Genomic DNA, 23,018 nt, shown 5'->3' on the forward strand with positions numbered 1-23,018 from the left:
CCTTTATTTTCCAGCTAATATCCATTTATACATGAGTATAGCACATTTATTTAAAAAACTATTTAGCAAGGGATAAATTAATTTCTTCTCCACAATGAAAAAAAAATAGACTTCAACATACTTGACTACTGTGAGTCAGGGACAATAGTTTACTTAAATAGAAATTACTTCTAAAATTTTAATGCAAGTGTCTACCAAAGAATGAATCTTCAAAAAACAAAGCATGAAAATATAGTTTGAGGCTAGGGATGTAGCTCAGAGCCTGGGTTCCATTCTCAGCGTACTCCCCTCCACCCCTACCCTCTGAGATCTAATTAGCCTACTATGTGCCTGATTTTGGCTGGGTGTCCAAAGTTGATAGAGCAGTTTGCTTATCTCTTAGGCCAATTGTAAATCTTTGCCTACAGAAAGATGCAATCCTGCACTCCCCATGGAGGCTGAGAGTGCAGGTGACGCTCGCAATCCAGTGGTAGGCACAGGAGCCTGGCGGCATCCCTTAGGGCTCATTTGATCTGCACCTTGAAAATTGAGAACTGGGGCACCAGGCCAATGTATTTTGTGTATCTAACATGCATAGGGTATTTGGGTCTCTTCTAGAACTAGACTCGGAGCTCTGCTGGGGCAGCAGAAGGCAGCCAAAGTGTTCTAGGTTTCCAATGGATCTGTCTCGGTTCCTCGCCATCTTCAGGCATCTCACATTTCTGACTCACATTCCCCTCTTCTGTTTTCTGTAGCATCGCTCAGATGAGGAAGCCGCCACCGGTAGTCTCTACAAGTATTGCTTTTTACATCACCTGAACATCAGTACATCTAGTTCCTTAGGTAATGGATTTATCCGCCTTGCCTGTTTCATCTTTTTTTGATGATTTTATACAAACTAGGCTAGATCAGTGGATTTAAAAACATTGTTTTGTGTGTATGGATGTTTTCCTGCATATGTTACATGGGCACACCTTGTACCTGTTTGTGCAGTTCAAAAGAGGGCTTCAGATCCCTTGGAACTGGAGTGATGGTGCTAGAAATTAAATTCAGGGCCTCTATAAGAGCAACAAGTGCTCTTACCTGCTGAGCTATCCCTCCATCCCGGTCAATTAAAAATAATTTTATATATATAGATGTTTTGTCTCCAAATATGTTTGTGCACCAGAGGTTTGGCTGGTTCCTATGAAGGCAGATGAGGGCATTGGATCCCCTTGCAATGGAGTTACAGACAATTGTGAGTCATATGGATTTTGTGAATTGAATATGAGTCTCCTGGAAGAACAGCCAGTGCTCTCAAAATAAGTCATCATTCCAGCTCCTGGATTTCATTATTAAAAATGAGAGGTAACTTATCGACATATTTAGAAATGGTTAATTTTGCTTTCTTTTGGTTGATCAACTGGCAATTGCAAAGGGCCAAGGAAGCTGTTTTACTCGGGCATCATTTAAGACAAAAAAAAAAACCCAAAAAGAAAGAAGAAGAAAAAAAAAACAAACAAAAAACAAACCACTGTGTGTGTGTGTGTGTGTGTGTGTGTGTGTGTGTGTGGTGTGTCTGTGTGTGTGTGTGTGTGCGCGCGCGCACCTATGCCAGGTCTGCACCATCTCTCTCCTCAGAAAATTTCAATCCCCAAGGCTTCAGTTACTGGAGTGAGGAAACCTGTCTATGATGGTTTCACTTTCCTTCAGACTGGATCAGAGTTTGCCTCTCATGGGATCGTGGCTGTACAGCAATGTATTACCTGCATAATAGGTGGTTGGAAGAGGGAAAAAAGTCTAAGGAAAACCATAATAATAAGAAACAATGGAACCCACATCACATCCAATTGCTTAGTTTTTCTAAGCCCAACAAGGAAAACAAGTTATTGACTTAGCTTGGTCAATATTAAATAAGAAAGTAGCTTTAAAGTTAATCGATCGATTGATTGGCTGTCCCACTTCTACTGAAGTATTTGCTCAGGGATACAAAGATGTGTGATCCATTACCCAGACATCACTTTGGTTGGTGAACAAAGATGTTTTTTCTGTTGGTTTCTTGTGCTTCTAATGCTCAAGCTATTTCATCTGTGATTTGAGCCAAAGTCTGATATAAATTATGGATAACATATTCTAATTCAGGAAGTCCTAGTCAGAATATAAATCCTCTCACAATCTGTGAATACAGTATCTTGGATACCACCTGGTAAAATAAAAATAAGAAAATAGTAAAATTATAAATTAAAGCAGTGGAAGGTTTGCTTTGAATATTTTGAAAGAATAAATGGATATACATTGAATAGTATAATTTAACAGGAAATCTACTTGGTTATACAAAAATAATCCCATGGGGGTCTACTGAGAAGCGCACAGATGGGCTTTGGTAGTTAGCGCTGTGTCTTCATTTAATTTGTCTGATTTCGAAGTTAAACAACCATACTCAAAGGCCCCCCAATTTATGATGATAGGAAAGTAATACTCAGTAAAAGCTGTACTTCAAATTTTGATCTTCTTCGGCTACTAATATGCAGGATTTCATGGTACTGGGAAGTGGCAGTGAGTCACAGTCGGCCATCAGACTGAAGAGGGGAACAGCTACTGCAGAATAAAACACTGCATTGCACATGTTTTCAATATTTGTGTCTAGTATATTTATAGTCCATGATAGCTACAAAACGCTTACCCGTGTGTGCTTAGGACATCATCAACACCTTACTATAAAGCAGGGTTTGTGTTAGTTGTTTTTCCAAATTGTAAGCAAACATGTTTTGAGACTGTGTATACTAGACTAGGCTGAGGTATGATGCTCATTATTAAACTCATGTATATAAGATTTCTCTATGGACCCTGAAACTTGCTATGTGACTCGGACTGGCTGGCCTTGAGTTTACAACCAATCCCCCTGTCCTAGTTTCCTGAACGATGGGATTGCAGATAGTAGCATCATGCTTGTTTTACTTAGGACTTTTGCATCTTATGATGAGCTGATGGCTTTTGTAGCTTTGTGAGAAATAATTATAGTTTTTATTATTAGCTCTATGTCCTGTGAAATATGGCACCATTTTGGTTTATAGATATTGCTATAAAATTATTACCACAACATCTGAGGCTGGATGCAAAATATTTTCTTTCTTTTTTCGTCTTATGGGTTTTTTATTTTTTATTTTTTCCATCTTTATTAACTTGAGTATTTCTTATTTACATTTCTTTTTATTTATTTTTTTTTGAATTTTTTTTATTAACTTGAGTATTTCTTATATACATTTGAGTGTTATTCTCTTCCTGCTCGGGCAAAATATCCCTAATCCCTCCCCCCTTCTTATGGGTGTTCCCCTCCCCATCCTCCCCCATTGCCACCCACCCCCCAACAATCTAGTTCACTGGGGGTTCAGTCTTAGCAGGACCCAGGGCTTCCCCTTCCACTGGTGCTCTTACTAGGATATTCATTGCTACCTATGAGGTCAGAGTCCAGGGTCAGTCCATGTATAGTCTTTAGGTAGTGGCTTAGTCCCTGGAAGCTCTGGTTGCTTGGCTTTGTTGTACATATGGGGTCTCGAGCCCCTTCAAGCTCTTTCCAGTCCTTTCTCTGATTCCTTCAACGGGGGGTCCTGTTCTCAGTTCAGTGGTTTGTTGCTGGCATTCGCCTCTGTATTTGCTGTATTCTGGCTGTGTCTCTCAGGAGCGATCTACACTTCTGCACTTCTTTGCTTCATCCATCTTGTCTAATTGGGTGGCTGTATATGTATGGGCCACATGTGGGGCAGGCTCTGAATGGGTGTTCCTTCTGTCTCTGTTTTAATCTTTGCCTCTCTCTTCCCTGCCAAGGGTATTCTTGTTCCCCTTTTAAAGAAGGAGTGAAGCATTCACATTTTGATCATCCGTCTTGAGTTTCATTTGTTCTAGGCATCTAGGGTAATTCAAGCATTTGGGCTAATATCCACTTATCAATGAGTGCATACCATGTGTGTTTTCCTGTGATTGGGTTACCTCACTCAAGATGATATTTTCCAGTTCCAACCGCAAAATATTTTCTAGTCCCATCCATTTGCCTATAAAACTCATGATGCCCTCCCTCATTCTTAATAGCTGAATAGTATTCCATTGTGTAAATGAACCACATTTTCTGTATCCCTTCTTCCACTGTGTGACATCTGGGTTGTTTCCAGCTTCTGGCTACCACAGATAAGGTCTCTATGAACATAATGGAGCATGGGTCTTTGTTATATGTTGGGACATCTTTTGGGTATATGCCCAAGAGAGGTATAGCTGGGTCCTCAGGTAGTTCAATGTCCAATTTTCTGAGGAACCTCCAGATTGATTTCCAGAGTGGTTGTACCAGTCTGCAATCCCACCAGCAATGGAGGAGTGTTCCTCTTTCTCCACATCCCCACCAGCATTTGCTGTCACCTGAGTTTTTGTTTTAGCCATTCTCACTGGTGTAAGGTGGGATGTCAGGGTCATTTTGATTTGCATTTCCCTGATGGCTGAGGACTTTGAATGTTTCTTTAAGTGCTTCTCGGCCATGTGAGATTCCTTGGTTGTGAATTCTGTTTAGCTCTATACTTCATTTTTTTATTGAGTTTGGTTTTTGGAGGTTAACTTCTTGAGTTCTTTATATATTTTGGATATTTATTGAATGTGGGGTTAGTGAAGATTTTTTTCCCCAATCTGTAGGTTGCTGATTTGTCCTATTGACTATGTCCTTTGGCTTACAGAAGCTTTTCAGTTTCATGAGGTCCCATTTATCAATTGTTGATATTAGAGTCTGCACCATTCTATTTAGTTCTGAGTTCTGTTAAGGAAAATTTCTCCTGTGACAATGAGTTCGAAGCTTTTTTCCACTTTCTCTTTTATTACATTCAATGTATCTGGTTTTATGTTGAGGTCCTTGATCCACTTGGACTTGAGCTTTGTACAGGGTGACAAATGTGGGTCTATCATTTTTCTACATACAGACAGCCAGTTAGACCAGCACCATTTGCTGAAGATGCTTTCTTTTCTCCATTGTATGTTTTTGGCTTCTTTGTCAAAGATCAAATGTCCATAAGTGTATGGTTTTATTTCTGGGTCTTCAATTCTATTCCATTGATTGATCTGTCTGTCTCTGTACCAATACCATGCAGTTTTTATCACTGTTGGTCTGTACCCAACAAAAACAAAACAATCACAGCTCATTGATATCTCTCAACATCAATGGTCTTGGTTTCTCAATAAAAAGATAATGATTTATAGTATGTATGCAAAAACATGATCCATCCTTCTGTGGCACCCGTGAAACTCAGCTTAGCATCAAAGATAGACATCACCTCAGGGTAAAAGGATGAAAAAATGTCCCAAGAAAACAGACATAAGGAGCATTTTACTTGGGTAAAATGTTGTAGTAATTTTGCTATTTGAAAACCAAACTTATCAGAAGAGATAGGGAAGGACTCTACATACACATCAAAGGAAAATTCCACCAAGAGAACATTGCAGTTCTTAACATTTATGCCCCAAACACAAAGGCACCCAAGTTTGTAAAAGAAACTCTAGCCTAAACCACATATCAACCCTCACACAGAGATAGTGAGAGGCTTTAATACTGCACCTCACCAATAGACAGGCCATCCAGACAAAAAACTAAAAAGAGAATCCTGGAGTTAACAGGTGTTACGAGTCAGCATTTCATGGAACCTTCTCCCAAAGTGACTCAAAGCAATTCTCAACAAATACAAGAAAATTGAAATAACTCTCAAGATCCTATCTGACCGTCACAATTAAAACTGGATAGCAACAACAAAAGAAACAACAGAAAGCTTACAAACTCAAGGAAACCGAACAAGTCTCTACTGAATGAAAAATGGGTCAAGATACAAATAAAGAAATTAAAGACTTTCTGGAATAGAATGAAAATGAATACGCAGCATATCCAAACTTATGGGACATAGTGAGGGCACTTCTAAAAGACAAGTTCATAGCACTCAGTGCTTATGTTACAAAACAAAACTGGAGAGATCTCATACTAGCAACTTAATGACACACCTGAAAGCTTTAGAACAAAAAGAAGAAATCACACAAGGAGTACAAGACAAGACATAATCAAACCAGGGCTGAAATCAATAAAATAGAAATAAAAACAATACAAAGAGTCAGTGAAAGAGTTTTTTTTTTTTTAAGAAAAGAAAATCAGTAAGATTGACTGTTGGGGTCCAGGAAGTCACCCCACAAACCACACAAACACTGATCTCAGCCCAGATAGGGATGGTTTATTGAATACACACCCTGAGACTGATCGATCAGGAATGTAGCTCAGAATTTGGGGGCTGAGGCTATGACCACAAACTTTTTCCTATGTCAGCTTATAAAGGCCAAAACTGCAGAAACCACATTGAGCTCATATGCAAGCACTACCCTGACTCAAGCCATTTTAGATGTAGCAGTTCATATTGACCTTTAATTTGATGAGTCCTACATGAAGCTTATAGTTGTGGACTTTAAAATTAATAAACCTCATAACATACAGAATGTAACAGGGTATGTGGTCATCATGACCCTGCTCTGAGTTGTGATTTCCTGTGTCAATGACTGGCAGGCACATTACAGCAACAATATAAAATAGCTGGCTGGCATGGAGCAAAATGGGTGCAGCTATGCTAGGGGGTTAGACCTCAACAGACAAACTCTTATCCATTAACTGAGAGCTGGAGAGAGAATATTCAACCTAACAAAATTCGAAATGAAAAGGGGAACAGAACAGTGGACACCAGGGAAACCCAGAGAATCATAAGGACATACTTAAAAACCTTGTAGCCCCCTAAACTGGAATATCTAAAAGAAATGGTTAATTTTCTTGATACATATCACTAAAGTTAAATCAAAATCAGATAAGCAAGGGTTGAGGATTTAGCTCAGTGGTAGAGCGCTTGTCTAGCAAGCGCAAGGCCCTGGGTTCGGTCCTCAGCTCCGGGGGTGGGGAGGGGAGTACAAAATCAGATAAGCAATTTAAATAGACCTATGACTCCTAGTGAAATAGAAGCAGTCATTAAAAGTCTCCTTACAGAAACCCTACCTCTGTCCTGAGTGTGGCAAGGGTTTCGATGACAGTTCTGCCCGAGTCAAGCACCTCCGCACCCACCAGGGCGAGCGCACTAGACCATCACCATCATCAACTTTCCTCCGGCCCCAGATTCCACCTGGTTCTTCACCCATAGTCCCTCAGTCTCGAGTGTGGGGCCAGGCCTCCAGACCCAATCAGCTTCATGTGTGTGGCTTCTGTGGGAAAGAGTTCCCCCGGAGCTCAGACTTAGTCAAACACATTCATACACATACTGGGGAGAAGCCATACAAATGTGCAGAATGTGGCAAGGGCTTCAGTGACAGCTCTGCTCAGATAAAGCACCAATGTGAATGAGCATCTGGCCTTAAGGCCCTTTGGGGTAGGGGACAGTCGGCCAAGGTCCCTTCAGGAGGAGTCACCAGCTGGAATGCAGTGATGGGGAGTGTAGGGAGGGTAGAAGCCCAGGGTGCTGGAGGGAGGATCACTGCCAGTGAAGGCAGAGAGGAGCCTGGAAAATGGTGGGAGGGATGAGGAAGACGAGAATAGCTAGAAATAGAGATCGGAGACTACATCACCTTCATGCTCGGGAAACTGTCTTGGTTAGGTGTTGGGACCTTGCCAGTGTGAGCTGTGTCACAGCTTCTAGAACACTACCTAGCAGAGACGAGGCCCTTAATTGTTGTAAAATTGATAAGCTGGTCTCAATCCTAAAATCCTCCTGCCTCCTGTTAAGAACACGCCCCTCAGCTGGACACAGTTGTGTGTACAACCTTTAGTTCCAGCACTCAGGAGGCAAAAGCAGGCAGATCTCTTGAATTCATGGCCAGAATGATCTATTCTATGTAGATCATCAGCTAGAACTCCATGGTGTAACAAAAAACAAATAAAAAAACCCTCGATCCTTTCAACCTTAGTCTGGGAGAACAGACTGTTGGAATTTTAGGTGTCAAGACAAGGCAGGGGCATCTTGGAGCCCCTGAGGGTGAGGTATTGCTGTGGAGAAGGCAGTTTGCACCTCTGCTGTGGGTCACAGGACATGGTTTTAACCAAGAAGGGCACTTTGGGGAAGAGCTTACAGCTATATGCTTTTGAGGGTCCTTCCCACTCAGACACTGGGACCCTGGGGAAATAGAAAAGCCAGCAGGAGCACTCAGAGCTTCTGGTCTGGATGCAAAGCCTAGGTCATCGTGGACATCTGCGAAGACCAGCCTGCTGCGCGAAGGCAGGGCCAGTGCAGGCCAGGGAAGCTTCGAGTCTCCACCGCTACGTGTCTGTCTGTCTCCTTATTAATAAATTATCCCTTGTCTCAGAAAAACAGCCTCCCTACCCCTTCTCCTGCCCAAAGCCCAGGGCCAGACCTTTTTGCACTGAATTCTACCAGATTTTCAATGAAGAGTTAATTTTAATACTCCTCAAATTATTCCACAAAATATAAACAGAAGGAACATTGTCCAATTTGTTTTTTGAGGCCATAGTTACTCTCGTTTCCACCTGAAGAAGAATTACAGACCGATTTCCCTTATGAACATATATTCAAACATTCTCAAAAAATACTTGCAAAGGGAATCAAGAACTCATTGAAAAGATCATCCACCATGACCAAGTAGGCTTCATCTCAGAGGTGTAGGGATGGTTCAACATAATGAATCAATCAATGTAATCCACTACATAAAAAAAAAACCCTGAAAGACAAAAAAAAATATGATCATCTCATTAGATGCAGAAAAGAGCTTTGAGAAAATCGAACACCTCTTTATAATAAAAGTCCTGGAGAGATTAGGGATACAAAGGACACGATGCAACATAATAAAGGCAGTGAACAACAAGCCCGTAGCCAACAGCAGAATAACTAGGGGGAAACGCAAAGAAATTCCACTAAAATCAGGAACAAGACAAGGTTGTCCACTTTCTGTCCATATCTATTCAATACAGTACTTGAAGCCTTAGCTAAAGCAATAAGACAACTGAAGGAGATCAAGGGGATACAAATTGGGAAGAGAGAAATAAAGGTCTTTCTATTTTCAGATGATATGATAGCATACATAAGTGACCTGAAAATGTCCACCTGGGAATTCCTACAGCTGAGAAACACCTTCAGCAGTGTAGATGGGCACGAAATGAACTCACAAAAATTAGTAGCCCTCCTATATGCAAATGAGAAATGCACTGAGAAGGAAACCAGGGAAACAACACCTTTCAGAATATCATCAAATAATATAAAATATCTTAGGGTAACTCTAACCAAGCAAGTGAAAGATCTGCATGACAAAAACTTCAAGACACGGAAGGAAGAAATTGAAGAGGAACTCAGAAGATGAAAAGACCTCCCCTGCTCATGAACTGGCAGGATTAATATAATCAAAATGGCCATCCTGCCAAAAGCAATCTACAGATTCAGTGCAATTTCCATCAAATTTCCAACAAAATTCTTCACAGAGTTAGAAAGAGCAATTTGCATGTTCATATGAAATAACAAAAAAAAGGATAGCTAAAAATAATTCCTGAATAATAAAAGGCACTGCTGCAGGTGTCACTGCCCTCAATTTCAAGTTATACTACAGAGCTATAACAATAACAACAGCATACCATTAGCATAAAAACAGACTCGCTGATCACTGCAATTGAATTGAAGTCCCAGACAAATCCACACACCTATGGACACATAATTTTTGATAAAGAACTAAGAAGCACACACTGGAAAAAAAAGACAGTATCTTCAAATGGTGCTGTTCAAACTGAGTGGCTGTATATAGAAGTAATTAAATAGATCCATACTTATCCTCCTGCACAAAGCTCAACTCCAAATGGATCAAAGACCCCTAAAACCAGATTCACTGAACCTGATAGAAGATCGAACTCATTGGCATAGGAGAAGACTTACTAAACAGACCACCATTACTGCAGGGATAAAGATCAACAATGAACAAATGGGACTCCTTCTGCATGGCAAAGGACACTGTTATTTGGACAAAGCAGCAGCCTACACAAGGGGATCAGATTTTGACCAACTACACATCTGATAGAGGGCAAATACCCAAAATATATAAAGAACTAAAAAAAAAATCTAGATATCAAGAAAACAAATAACCCAATTTAAACAAAGAATTCTCAAGAGAGGAAACTCGAATGGCTGAGAAACAAGGAAATATTTAACATCCTTAGCCACCAGGGAAATGCCAATCTCTACTTTGAGATTCAACCTTACAGTTGTCAGAATGGCTGAGATCATTAACATAAGTGACAGCTCATACTGGAGAGGACGTGGAACAAGGGGAACACATCCGTTGCTGGTATGAGTGCCAACTTGTACAATCACTTTGGAAACCAGTGTGCTACTTTCTCAGGAAGCTGGGAATTGATCTACCTCAAGATCCAGCTATACCACTCTTGGGCATATACCCAAAGGACACTTCATCCTGCCACAAGGACACTTGCCCACTCATGTTCATTGCTGCTCTATTCACAATAGCCAGAAATTTGAAATAACCGAAATGTCCCTCAAAAAGTATGGATAAAGAAAATGTAGTAATTTACATAATGGAGTATTCCTCAGCTATTAATAAAATGTCATCATGAAATTCATAGGTAAATGGATGGAACTAAAAACATCATCTTGAGTGAGATAACGTAGACACAGAGAGACAAATATGGTATGTGGATATTAGCTGTTAAGTCAATGATAACCAAGCTACAATCAGTAAACCCACAGAGGTTAGGTATAAAGGACTAGGGTGTACAGACAGACCTCTTTAGGAATGGAATTAGAATAAATAATTATGGATGGATACTGGGGTAAGAACAGGAGGATCAAGTGCAAGGGAAAGAGGAGAGGGGGAGTAAGAGTGAATATGGGGAAAGACAGTGGAAATTAAGCACCATTTGAGAGGAAGTACAGAAACCTAAAACAGTAGAGGCTTCCTAAAATACATAAGTATATGAAGACTAAAGGAAGTCACCTAATAATGGGGAAAGAGAAGTCACCAAATAAAGCTTCCAGTACTGGGAGTGGGTTACATCTAATTGAGTTGTTGACCAAAGGGGCCCCATGAGAATGATTCCCAAACAAGCCAGGCTATTGCCAAGATTATAGGTTGCCCTCCACAGACTGACAGCAAGCTCCCCATTGTTGAAGACAACACCTACATAATTTATTGAACTTGAGGAAGTTGAGCTGGTACTGTCACAGAGCCCTTAAACTCTACATTCTAGTGTTGTTGGTATAGGAGGGTACTCTGCATGTCACAAAAAGAGTGTAAACACCATGTCAGTCACAAACTCTTTGCTCTGCAATTGTGTCCTGCCTGCAATCATGTAATCATGGTACAAAGCTTGTGGGACTAGCCAAACAATGTCTGATTTGATTGAAGGCCAACTCCATGAGATGGAACCCATGCCCAACACTGCTTAGATGACCAAGAACCAGAGACTAGATAAGCCAGGGACCTGTGATAAAACCAAATACCACTGCTCTAAAAAAAAAAAAAAGTAGCAACAAAATGGATCCTAATGGTATTCTGCTACGCTCAGCAGAAAAGCTTCCTCCTGCAGCAGATGGGAACAAATACGAAGACTCACAGTCAGAGATTAAGCAAAGAGAGACCTTGGAACATTCAGCCCTAAGTGGGATGTCTCCATTAAATCCCTCTCTCAGAGAACCGGAACCCAGAGGAAGAGAAGACAAAGAATGTAAGGAACCAGACGGGATGGAGGACCATAAGAAACGAGGCTTTCTAATTCAATCTTATCAAAGCTCAAATCAACCAGAGACTGAGGCAGCGTGTACCAGGCCTGTGCGTGTCCACGCCAGGTCCTCTCTATCTATCATGGCTTCCAGTTTAGTGTTATTTTTTTCTATGTGATTCCCAAGTAGGTCTCTGCTTCTTATGCCTTTTCTTGGGCTCTTTCTCTTTTATTTGCTTTTCTTATCAAACTGGCCAACCAACTTAGCCACTGGTTTTCAATTTAGACTCTCAAATTTTCAGGACACAGAAATGTAGCCAGTTCTTTGGAAGAATACAACATGTATGGCATTGAGTTTTTGTCTTACCTTATTACATTATATTTTATTATTATGCCTTCAAAGCCTGTTTGTTTTCTAATGAGAGACATAAAGGGAGTGGATCCAGGTGAGAGGGGAGGTGGGGAGGAGTTGAGAGCAGTAGAGAGAAAACAGTTATCAGGGTATATTATCTGAGGATAGAATCTATTTCTAACAAAAGGAAAAAAGAAACCTGAAAATTCCAGAAATAAAAAAAAATTAGTGTATATGTGTGTACATCTGAGAGCATGTAAACACAGCACTGCGTGCAGGGGACCTGGAAGTCAGAGGGGAGCATTGGATCCCTGGAACTGCAGTTAGAGGCGGCTGTGAGCTGGCATGCGGGGGCTGAGAATTAAGTGCCTGCCCTTTGCAAGAGCAGCAAGCACGCGGAACTGCTGACTCATCCCTGGGCCCCTCAAGGCAGCTTCTTAATTGTGAATCACTGTGAAATTTAAACATGTTAAAATATACTTAAATAGTGGTAGGTAGGAAACATTTTCATTACAAAGTAGAAAAACAGGAGGATAGGGAGGAAAGATTGGAGCAAAGCATTGCTGAAACACATATGGGCAAGCACCACACCCTGAAGTCCCACGCCAAGCATTTGGACCTCACAGTGGCATCATAAAGACCCCAATAAGCTTGGGTAACCCTGCTCCTACAAAGGCTCTGTGGCTTGCAACATCCATGGCCCTTCTCACTCCATTTTGGTGCTGTCATCTTTCCTTAGTAGATGGTTCATATTCCTGGTATTTCTTGCATCCTGGGGTCTTCATTGCAACTTAGGTCTCACTTTCACAGTGTGTATCCCAGCCTACTCAGAAGCTCCATGTAGGCGTGACCACACATTACGTGACCTCAGGCAGCTGTTTGGAGTCTCAAAGTCTTGGTGCAACCCCCCATGACCCCAAAATGCTTACATTTTAATGCTTGACAAAACACTCTACCCTGATGATGCTAAGATATGCTACCCGCTTGAGATGTAGACTGCCTTAGACCATAGATGTGGAAGCTCCTGTGTGTTTTCGTGACTGAATCTGGGAAAGTGTTTTGTTGGGTGATCATTTTCCAGAAGGATATCCTTAAAAGTCTGTCTTTTAGAGAACCTTCTTTGCAATAAATTTGCTTTAGCCTTGAACTGAGGATGGGCAAAGTCTTGTCCTTGGGCCACTTTCCCCGTAGTCCCAGTTCAAAATCTGCGTTCTATCCTGAGCGATGCCAACTCCTAACAGTTGCGAATGCTCGCTTCATAGCCAGTTTGCCTGCAGCTATTAATTCACTCGTGCTCGTTTCTTTGTCTTCTTTCCCTTGTTGATCTTTAATGTGACTAAGAGCTAGGAGAGGTGACAGACTCCAGCCTGAATGCCATGCTGTCTTGACATTTCCTTTGCCAAACAAACAAGCCAATTACTTTCCAATTTAGTCTTCAAAATTTCAAGGCACAGAAATGTAGCCAGTTCTTTGCCAGAATGCAACATGCATGGCCTTGAGTCCAGTTCCTAATAGAGTTCTCTTCTAAGACCTCAGAGTCTAGTCTTTACTCTCAGACTTTGTTATGGCATCCTGATCTGAGCTCTTACTAGAAAGGACCACTAGCTCTACTTAGCTCTAGGGTCAATCCCACGGCTTCAAGCTCACATTACTCTTAGAAACCAGCTCCAAAGGCCTATGGAGCACGCGGTCGGGTTTCTCACAGCGATGGCTCTACTTCTCACTAACAGGATTTTGTTTTAGCCACCTTTCTTTTCGCTGTGACTTGACCAAACAACTATTTATTTTGGCTCACAATTTGAGGGAACAGGGTGGGAAAGGCATGGTAACAGATAGTTTCATGGCATGTGAGCATGTGAGGCTGCTTACTCACATCTCAGCAGATCAGAGACATGGGAATGCTGCACTCTTACTACCCCATTCTATTTAGCCAGAATGGAGTCAGTGTGGGTAAAAAGGTTTTTGTTTTAATGGGAGTGTCTTAGGTATTTTACCTACAATGTGTTATTTTCTGTTACTAGAGAGGAATGAATATACTCTCCAGGTGGGGAAAATAAAAAGCTATGCATTCAATATTTTATTTATTATTTGATAATTTCATATGTGCATATGTGGTGGTTTGAATGAGAATGGCACCCATAGGCTCATATGTTTGAATACTTGTTTCCCATCGTTGGAACTATTTGGGAAGAATTAGGGGGCGTGGCCTTGTTGGAAAAGATGTCATTGATGCCCTCTTTTGGCTTCTGACTGTGTAGCACACGTTCACTCAGGGCTTCTTCTGCTTACCATAGATTCTGAGTTCATTCTAGCCTGATTACCCCAAGTCCAACATCAGAAATGCCTGCTGCTTTCAGTAACTGAGCCTTACCTTTAAGTTCTAGGAAGAAACAAGGGGCAATGACAATAGCTTATTTTCACTGCACTTTTGGCTACTTTGTGGATTCTTTTTTTCTTCTATCCCCTTCTACCTCTCTTCTTCCCTTTCAACCCCCCCTAAACACTAGATGGAAGAGAAACAGGGATAAAGGGAGAGAGAGAAAGAAATCCCCAAATAAAGTCAAAGGTAGGAAAGGGGGCTACTTCATGCTGATTATGGTTATTGAGTTCCTTGGGGCAACTTCATCATCAGGATAGCTAATTTCATCCTTTCTTTTATTCGCACATGACTACTTGACAAACCACAACCAACAGCAACCAACCACCAACTGGTCAACCAGCTCCCAGGCTCTAGCAGTCATATACTTGCAGACTGACACAACCACACCCCTGCTAGAACATGATGCAAATCATAGTCAAGTGAGCTGAAACAGACTCATACCCCCACATCTGCCATCAAAACAATACCACATTCCCATAGTATTTCTGAGTTTTTTAAAATGAACCAAAATGCGCACTACAGCCTATATTTATTTGTGTTTGTCTGTGTGTGTGTGTGTGTGTGTGTGTGTGTGTGTGTGTGTGTGTGTGTTTGTGTGTGTCCTCAAGGTGGTCAGAAGAGGATCCCCTGGACCTGGAGTTACAGATAGTTGTCAATTGCCTGATGTAGAGGCTAAGAACCAAACTCCAGCCCTCTGCGAGAGTAGCAAGTGTTCTCTGGTGGTTTCAGTGAGAATGGGCCCATGAGTTCATATATTTGACTACTTGGCCTCTAGTCATTCGAACTGTTTGGGAGGGATTAGAGGTGTGACTTTGTTGAAAAAGTGTATCACTGGGGTGGGCTTTGAAGTTTCAAAAGCCCACACCATTCCTAGTCTCTCTCTCTCTCTCTCTCTCTCTCTCTCTCTCTTTGCCTCCTACTTTCAGATAAGGATGTAAGCTCTTAATTAATTTTTATTTATTATATAAAACAGGTTTCCCTGAGAGAACTCAATGGGTAAATTACCTCTGCCAGCCTGACCTGAATTCTTTTCCTGAGACCCTACGTGGTAGGAGAGAGCCGACCTCCTGCAAGTTGTCCTTTGGCACAGATGCCTGACAGATGCGCCCAAAGGCTAATCTGATCTGGTAGACTCTTCAGCTGAGGTTCCCTCTTCCGTGTTGACTCTAGGTCAGTGTCAAGTTGACAGCTGAAGCTAGCTATGACGTCGTCTTTGAGCTGTTTTGCAGCTGTTTGTAAATTATAGGTAAGTGATGGTCATATAAATTATGTCCCCTTGGTGGCTATTTTTTTTAAACTAAAAGACCTGATGATTTTATTTCCACATTTCACAATGTAAGTGAAAACTGCACTTTTTTGTATCACTTCTCCCTCCAGAAGCGTTCTCTCTGTTAGGAAGGGAAGTTCCTTGTCATGCATCTTGGAAACACTCAGGCTCAGCACCAAGATCTCCTGGTGAAACAACAGGAAATACAAAAGGATAAAGAGCGCTTCTGCTCTTATCTGTCTGGCTGGGTCGTGCCAGGCCATGTGGGTACCATTATAGGGCGGGCAGGAGGTCTCACCATCAGAGACCTGGGCATCGTGGGCATGTGGCCTCCCATGGGTGGTCTCATTCCAGGAGCTGGTCCCACAGGCATCATCCCAGAAGGAGGAGGGCCCATCATTGGCATCATGGGAGGGCCTCCCATGTAGGGTGCAGGCATCATGCCAGGCCGAGGAGGACCCAGGAGACTGGGGGGAGGTGGGATCATGGCCCCTACAGGTAGAGGAGCAGAGAACAGAGCTGGAGGATCTTCCTGTTGAAATGCAGCGTTGTTTGTCCAATCAGGCCCTGGGCCTGCTTTTCCATCCATTTCTGGTAACAGTCATTCACATTCTCTGTGTGTTTCTGACCACTGCAGTGTGCCTTCCTCACAGACGGAGAATCGTGGTTAAAATACATATCACAGTAGTCACCACAGTAGTCACAATAAAACTTAGGCATGTTGCTCCACAGGCTGTTGGCTACCCCGATCCCCGCTGCCAGGAACTGACACCCGTGGTGACTTAAATTAACTTTCTTATACTTGTGGAAAAAGGTTTGTAGACATGCACTTCGATATTCATTCATTCATTAATCCCAGCACACAGGAAGCAGAGGTAGGCAGATCTTTGAATTTGAGGCTAGGCTGGTGTGTACAGTGAGTTCAGGACAGCCAGAGCTACATAATGAAACCTCCTCTCAGACAACAGCAGCAGCACCACCACCACCAACGAAACAAAGCAAAACACCTCAAATCATTCCTTTTTGCATAAATATGAAATTTAGTCAGGCTCCTGAGTTATCCTTCCAAACTTTACCCCCCCCCAACTTGCTCTCCTCCACCACATCTTTTTGATAGACCTCCATATATTCAGCAATAGAAGGAAACCTGTTAGGTCTCTAACAAAAATCCCCACCTCAACATCTCCTAGTAGCTTTTAATCACTTACAGTGTTCATTCTCCTTTTAGGTAGAGATCCCCATTTGCCAGTGTTGTATTTGGATTGAGCATAGTTGTAACCAGGTCTCTTTTTCTCTGTTTTGACAGTTCCTAAGTAAAATCTGTGTCTACCACTTTGCTGGGAAGCTCTAGTTCTCTTGAACAGGAATAAAGTTCATTGTTTAATGTCTGTTTATTTTCTATCTGTATTATTGATGAGATTTAAACATTTTTGTTGATTTATTTACTGTGTATGGGTGTGCTGAGACTGTCTGCTTCCCACAAATGGAGATTACACATGCACATTACAATAAGTGGCTTTTTTTTTTTACAAAAGCACAAATCTACTTTTATTTATTTACCCTCTATTAGTTTACATCTGGGATGGGTACAGCACCACTTTGCAGGAAGGTTGCTTCGGAATTTGGCATGAACCATACCACTGTTTCCATGGGCCCGAGTTACTTTTCCCCAGATCACTCTGGTTTTGTTTGGTTTGCCTCCAGGAGTCACTGTATTGTTTTTTGCTTTGTACACATAGCACATCTCTTACATCTCAGTTCCATCTCAGACATAAACACCTTTGATTTTAAGAAGAGCTGTGTGCTCTCACAGGTTCTGGAGACCTCCCTTGCAGCCAGCAAAAATGGCCTTGCACCACGGCCTTTCAGACATACTTGCTTTTTTTATTTTTAGAAGTCCTGTTCCCAGCAGGCCTCCAAAGCTGCCAAGATGGCGGTAAGAGCAATACCTGACTTTTTACATGTATGGTTGGCATCAAACTCAGGTTCTCGTGCTTTTAAGGAAGCAGTTTACCAACTGAGTCTCCAGTCTCCTTAATTAGTGTCAGTCTGAGAGATAGGTAGCTGGCTTCATCATTCTACATGTGGGTATTCAGTTTTCTCAACACCATTATTTAAAACTTATCTTATCTACAATGTCTGCTTTTGGTACTTTTGTTGAAGATCAGGTAACTATAGCTCCATGAGTTTATTTCTAGATCTTCTGTTATATTCCATTGGTCTACATGACTGTTTCTATGGCAATACCATGTTGTCTTTGTCTCTATGGCTCCGTAGCATAATTTGAGGACAGATATTGTGATATCTCTAACATTTCTCTTATTGATTATAATTTCTTGGGCTATTGAGAGTGTTTTGTATTTTCATCTGATTTTTTCCCTCTAGTTCTATGAACATGCTATTGAAAAATCCACCCGTGATCTGTATGGAAGAACCGAAGTTGAATTTGAGATTAAACAGAACCACGGGACTCCAGGGTATGCTGCACCAGAGAGCCTTATTTGGATAGCTCAGAGTAGAGTTGAAAGCAGGGAGGGGCAGAGAATGTCTTATCAGTGACACCACAGGTGTGTTCAAGAGACAGAAAGTCTCCCGGCCTAGTGGGGGCTGTTTGCATAACTTCCCTGAATGCGGTAAACTGCAACTGATCTCTAAGGAGAGGAGAGGAAACGTTTTGCCTGGAATGTTCCTGGAGCAGGGGGAGGCATTCCTCCTGGTGTAACAAACAAGGTTCTATAGGAACAGAGTTCACACAGCAGGATAGTGCAGAAAACTCTATTAAAGGTTTACTACAGATGTCATTGGAATTTCAGTGAGGATTACAGTAATTTTGTGGATGACTTTTGGGAATATATCCATTTTCACAATATATATTCTGTCAGTGCTAGAGTTTTCTCCATTTTTTACCTATCTTATAGTTTTTAATTGTTACAGGTCTTTTACTTCTTTAGTTAGTTCCTCCAGGTATGTTTAAGCTATTGTGAATGGGATATTTTTCCTCACTCTTTTTTAAAATTAGGAAGTTCTTTATTGGTATATAGAAAAGCTAGGGAGATGACTCAGCAGTTAAGAGCACTGACTGCTCTTCCAGAGGTCCTGAGTTCAATTCCCAGCAACCATATGGTGGCTCATAACCATCTGTAATGAGATCCGATGCTCTCTGCTGGTGTGTCTGGAGACAGCTACAGTGTACTTATATACATAAAATAAATAAATAATTCTTAAAAAAAGAAAAGCTATAGATTTTTGTATGTTGATTTTGTATCCTACTATTTTGTGAAAAGTGTTTATCAGGACCATGAATTTTCTGGTGGATTCTTTAGGATAGTTAGTTAAAGGATAGGATCAAAACATGCCAATAGGGCAACTTTACTTCTCCCCTTCTTGTTTGTATGTCTACCATTCTTCTCCTTGCTTTATTTCAGCATATTTAGGGTAAAAGCTAAGGGTTTTGTCTTGTTTGACCATGAACTTGAGCGCATTCTGCCTCTGCCTCCTGAGAGCTGTGTGTGTGACTCCATGCTTAGTTGGAAGACAAGGCTTGATTTTGAATTTTTAAGTCTTTAGTTCGTGGAGTTCCATCATAGCGGTAAAGGACAAGCAACTCCTAGAGGATACCATCTAGGTACATTGAATATTTTGACTGAAATAATTTTAGAAATGGTCACTGTAGGAAAGACACTCTGATACTCCCCTGAATATGATTATATAGGTTAATTGAGAGCCACTCTCTCTGCTCATAAGATATGGGTGTCTTTATTTCTTAAGGTGGAGGGATTTGTAGAATAAATATGACCCTCTGTCTTTCCTAATAAATATGACCCCCTCTCTTTCCCTGTGTCTCCCTTTCCTCTCGGGACCTGGAAATCTCACACGTACCTTCTATCCAACAATTAGCGTCTGGCCTTCTTCATTGACAAGTCAAAAGCAAATTGATGAACAAGACCTTAGTGAAAAAACCTCCCTTTACATATGATTTTTTTAATTTTTTTTTCAGACCCTGTATTGTCCCATCAACATCATTACTGCAAGACTTTCATTCTACATTTCATCAAACCTGATATTTTGGCCTCTATGTGGGCCAAACAAGTTTAGCTATCTCTCCAGATCTTCATTTACTTAAGGCTCCTGTGCCACACGAAACTTATTATTAAATAACGGTAATAAATAATGGTATGTTTTTATCTTGATAATCTGTCAGTTGTAGTGGGAGGGTTAGTGTTAGTGGCTAAAAGGGCAGACTGCTCTAAGGACCTAAGTTTCATTCCCAGCACTGGAGTAAGTCACCTCATAACCCAAGGGATCTATCTGGGCCTCTGTGTGCATGTGCACTTATGTACACACGCACACACCCACACCCACACCCACACCCACCCCCCCACACACCTACATAATTAAAAATAAATCTTTAAAAATCTGTTTATTATTGGACTGAGTCCGGGGACCCCAATGGAGGAGTTAGGAGAAGGACTGAAGCAGCTGAAGGGGTTTGCAACCCCATAGAAAGAACAACAATATCAACCAACCAGACCCCCCAGAGCTACCGGGGACTAAACCACCAACCAAACAGTACACATCTAGAGATCCATGGCTCCAGCTGTATATGTAGCAGAGAATGGCCTTGATGGGCATCAGTGAGAGGAGAGGCCCTTGGTCCTGTCAAGGCTGGATCCTCCAGTATAGAGGAATGCCAGGGCAGGGAAGCAGGAGTGGGTGAATGGGTTGGGGAGCACCCTCAGAGGCAAAGGAGAGGAAGGTGAGGGGGGATTGGATGGTGGTTGGTGGAGGGGTAACCGGGAAGGATATTATTTGAAATGTAAATGAAATAAAATGATTAATAAAAAAATCTGGCTCTATTGGCGTCGTGTGGCGGCGAGATGTCTCACAGGAAATTCTCAGCTCCTAGGCATGGGTCTTTGGGCTTCTTGTCTCGGAAGCGCAGCAGCCGGCATCGTGGGAAAGTGAAGAGCTTCCCTAAGGATGACCCTCCCAAGCCTGTTCACCTCACAGCCTTTCTAGGGTACAAGGCTGGCATGACCCACATCGTCTGGGAAGTTGGCCGGCCAAGATCTAAGGTGACCAAGAGAGAAGTCGTGGAGGCTGTGACCATTGTGGAAACCCCTCCGAGGATGATTGTGGGCATTATGGGATATGTAGAAACCCAACAAGGCCTCCGGACTTCAGACTGTATTTGCGGAGCACATCAGTGATGAGTGTAAAAGGCATTTCTACAAAAACTGGCACAAATCTAAGAAGAAGGCTGTAAGAAATGGCGAGGTGACACAGGCAAGAAGCAGCTCGAGAAGGACTTCAAAAGCATGGAGAAGTACTGCCAGGCCATCTGCATAATTGACCACACTCAGATGCGTCTGCTTCCTCCGCACCAGAAGAAGGCACACTTGATGGAGATCCGGGTGAATGGGGGCACTGTGACTGAGAAGCTAGACTGGGCCCGACAGAGGCTGGAGCAGCAGGTTCCAGTGAACTGAGATGAATGGCGTCATCGGAGTGACAAAAGACAAAGGCTACAAAGGGGTGACCAGTCGTTGGCATACAAAAAAGCTGACCGAGAGACCCATCGAGGTCTGTACCAAAGTTACCCTGTATTGGACTTACCCTGCCGGTGTAACCTTCTCTGTGGTTTGAGCTGGGCAGAAAGGCTACCATGACAGAACAGAGATTAACAAGATTTACAAGATTGGTCAAGGCTGCCTCATTGAGGATGGTAAACTGATCAAGAACAATGCATCCACCTATCTGACAAGAGCATCAACCCACTGGGTGGCTTTGTCCATTGTGGTGAGGTGACCAATGACTTCATCATGCTCAAAGGCTGTGTGGTGGAAACCAAGAAGTGAGTGCTTACTCTTTGGAAGTCCTTGCGGGCCCAGACCAAACGTCAGGCTCTGGAGAAAATTGACCTGAAGTTCATTGACACCACCTCCAAGTTTGGACATGCTCGCTTCCAGACCATGGAGAAGAAAGCGTTCACGGAACCACTCAAGAAAGATGGTATTGCCAAGGAGGAAGATGCTTAATGCCAGGAGTACTTTGTGCAGTTGGTGGGGTCTCATCAAGAAAATGTTTCCAGTAAAAAAAATCTGCTTATTGTTACACAGATCTCTCCGAGAATAAGAAGAGTTACGACAAAAAGATATTTTCTTTTCATTCAACAGAGATGATCCTACACTTAGGATTTGTTGAACAAATTGTGAGAGCCCAGGGGTTTGGATGGAGTTACGTCACTAAGGCCCCAAAGACTGACCAAACCAAAATGGGAAGTGTTATGTTAAATGTTACAGAATCACACTCAAAAGTTAGGGAAGATAGATAGATAAAGATAGATCCCAAAACAAATGAGTTTTTCATGAGAACAAAAGAGTCTACCTGTTTTCTCCCTCAATAACCTAATTAGCTTCATGTTAATCAATATGGATTATTTTGAGTTAAAAGACATTGGAGCCAACAGTTATTCTGTAAAGGAAAATTACACTTATAAAGGAAATTTACATGTGTGAAAGTTCCTCCTTTTTCTACACAAGGAAGACGGAAGAATTTAAAAAAATAACTTCTTTATTTTGATGTGCAATGATGTTTTGCCTACATGTTTGTCTGAATGAAGGTGTTGTGTTCCCTAGGAACAGGAGTTACAGGAACTTGTGAGCTGCCGTGTGGATGTAGAAATTGAATCAGGGACCTCTGGAACTACAGCCAGTGTTCTCAACCACTTGGCCATCTCTCTAGCCTGGAGGAAGACTCTTATTCAATGGGGAAAGTGCTGACTTAAATTTATAAAATGAACTTTACCAAACAACCCCATATACCTCGCATCACTTTTCATGGCTACTCTTTAAAAAAATTAGCTATTTTTCCTGTCCCTCTTTTTTCTGTTTTAACCTAAGTTGGTATATAAAATCCAGTTCTTTGTGTTATCCATTCATATTCCCATGTGCACATGTGAGATAATTACATTCATATGCTTCAGTTATTTTTTCTCCTACAAATCTGTCTCTGATGAGACCTGAGAGATGGCTCAGAGGTTTAAAAGCTGCTGCTGCACTTTCAGATGACCTGGGTTTGATTCCCAGCACCTGCATGGGGCAGCTTATCACCAACCATGTGTAACTCTAGCTCTAGGATAGCCAGTGCCATTTTCTGGTCTCTACAGGGAATATATATATATATATATATATATATATATATATATATATATATAGTGCATAGAAGTAGATGTGGGCAAAACATCCATAAAATTAAAAATAATAAAACTTTTATCTTTGGCAAGTGTCATTTACAAGGCACTGTCTAGAGAACCTGAGATGGATAGTGGAGTTTTTTTTTTAAC

General features: G+C 41.7%; 1 pseudogene; it reads left to right on the forward strand.

The window, feature by feature from the left end:
• The first annotated feature begins 20,530 nt into the window (after positions 1 to 20,530).
• LOC116888880 lies at positions 20,531 to 21,711 on the forward strand (annotated as a pseudogene).
• The last annotated feature ends 1,307 nt before the right edge of the window (positions 21,712 to 23,018 follow it).

Source organism: Rattus rattus, chromosome X, assembly GCF_011064425.1.
Source record: "Rattus rattus isolate New Zealand chromosome X, Rrattus_CSIRO_v1, whole genome shotgun sequence".
Taxonomy (NCBI): Eukaryota; Metazoa; Chordata; class Mammalia; order Rodentia; family Muridae; genus Rattus; species Rattus rattus.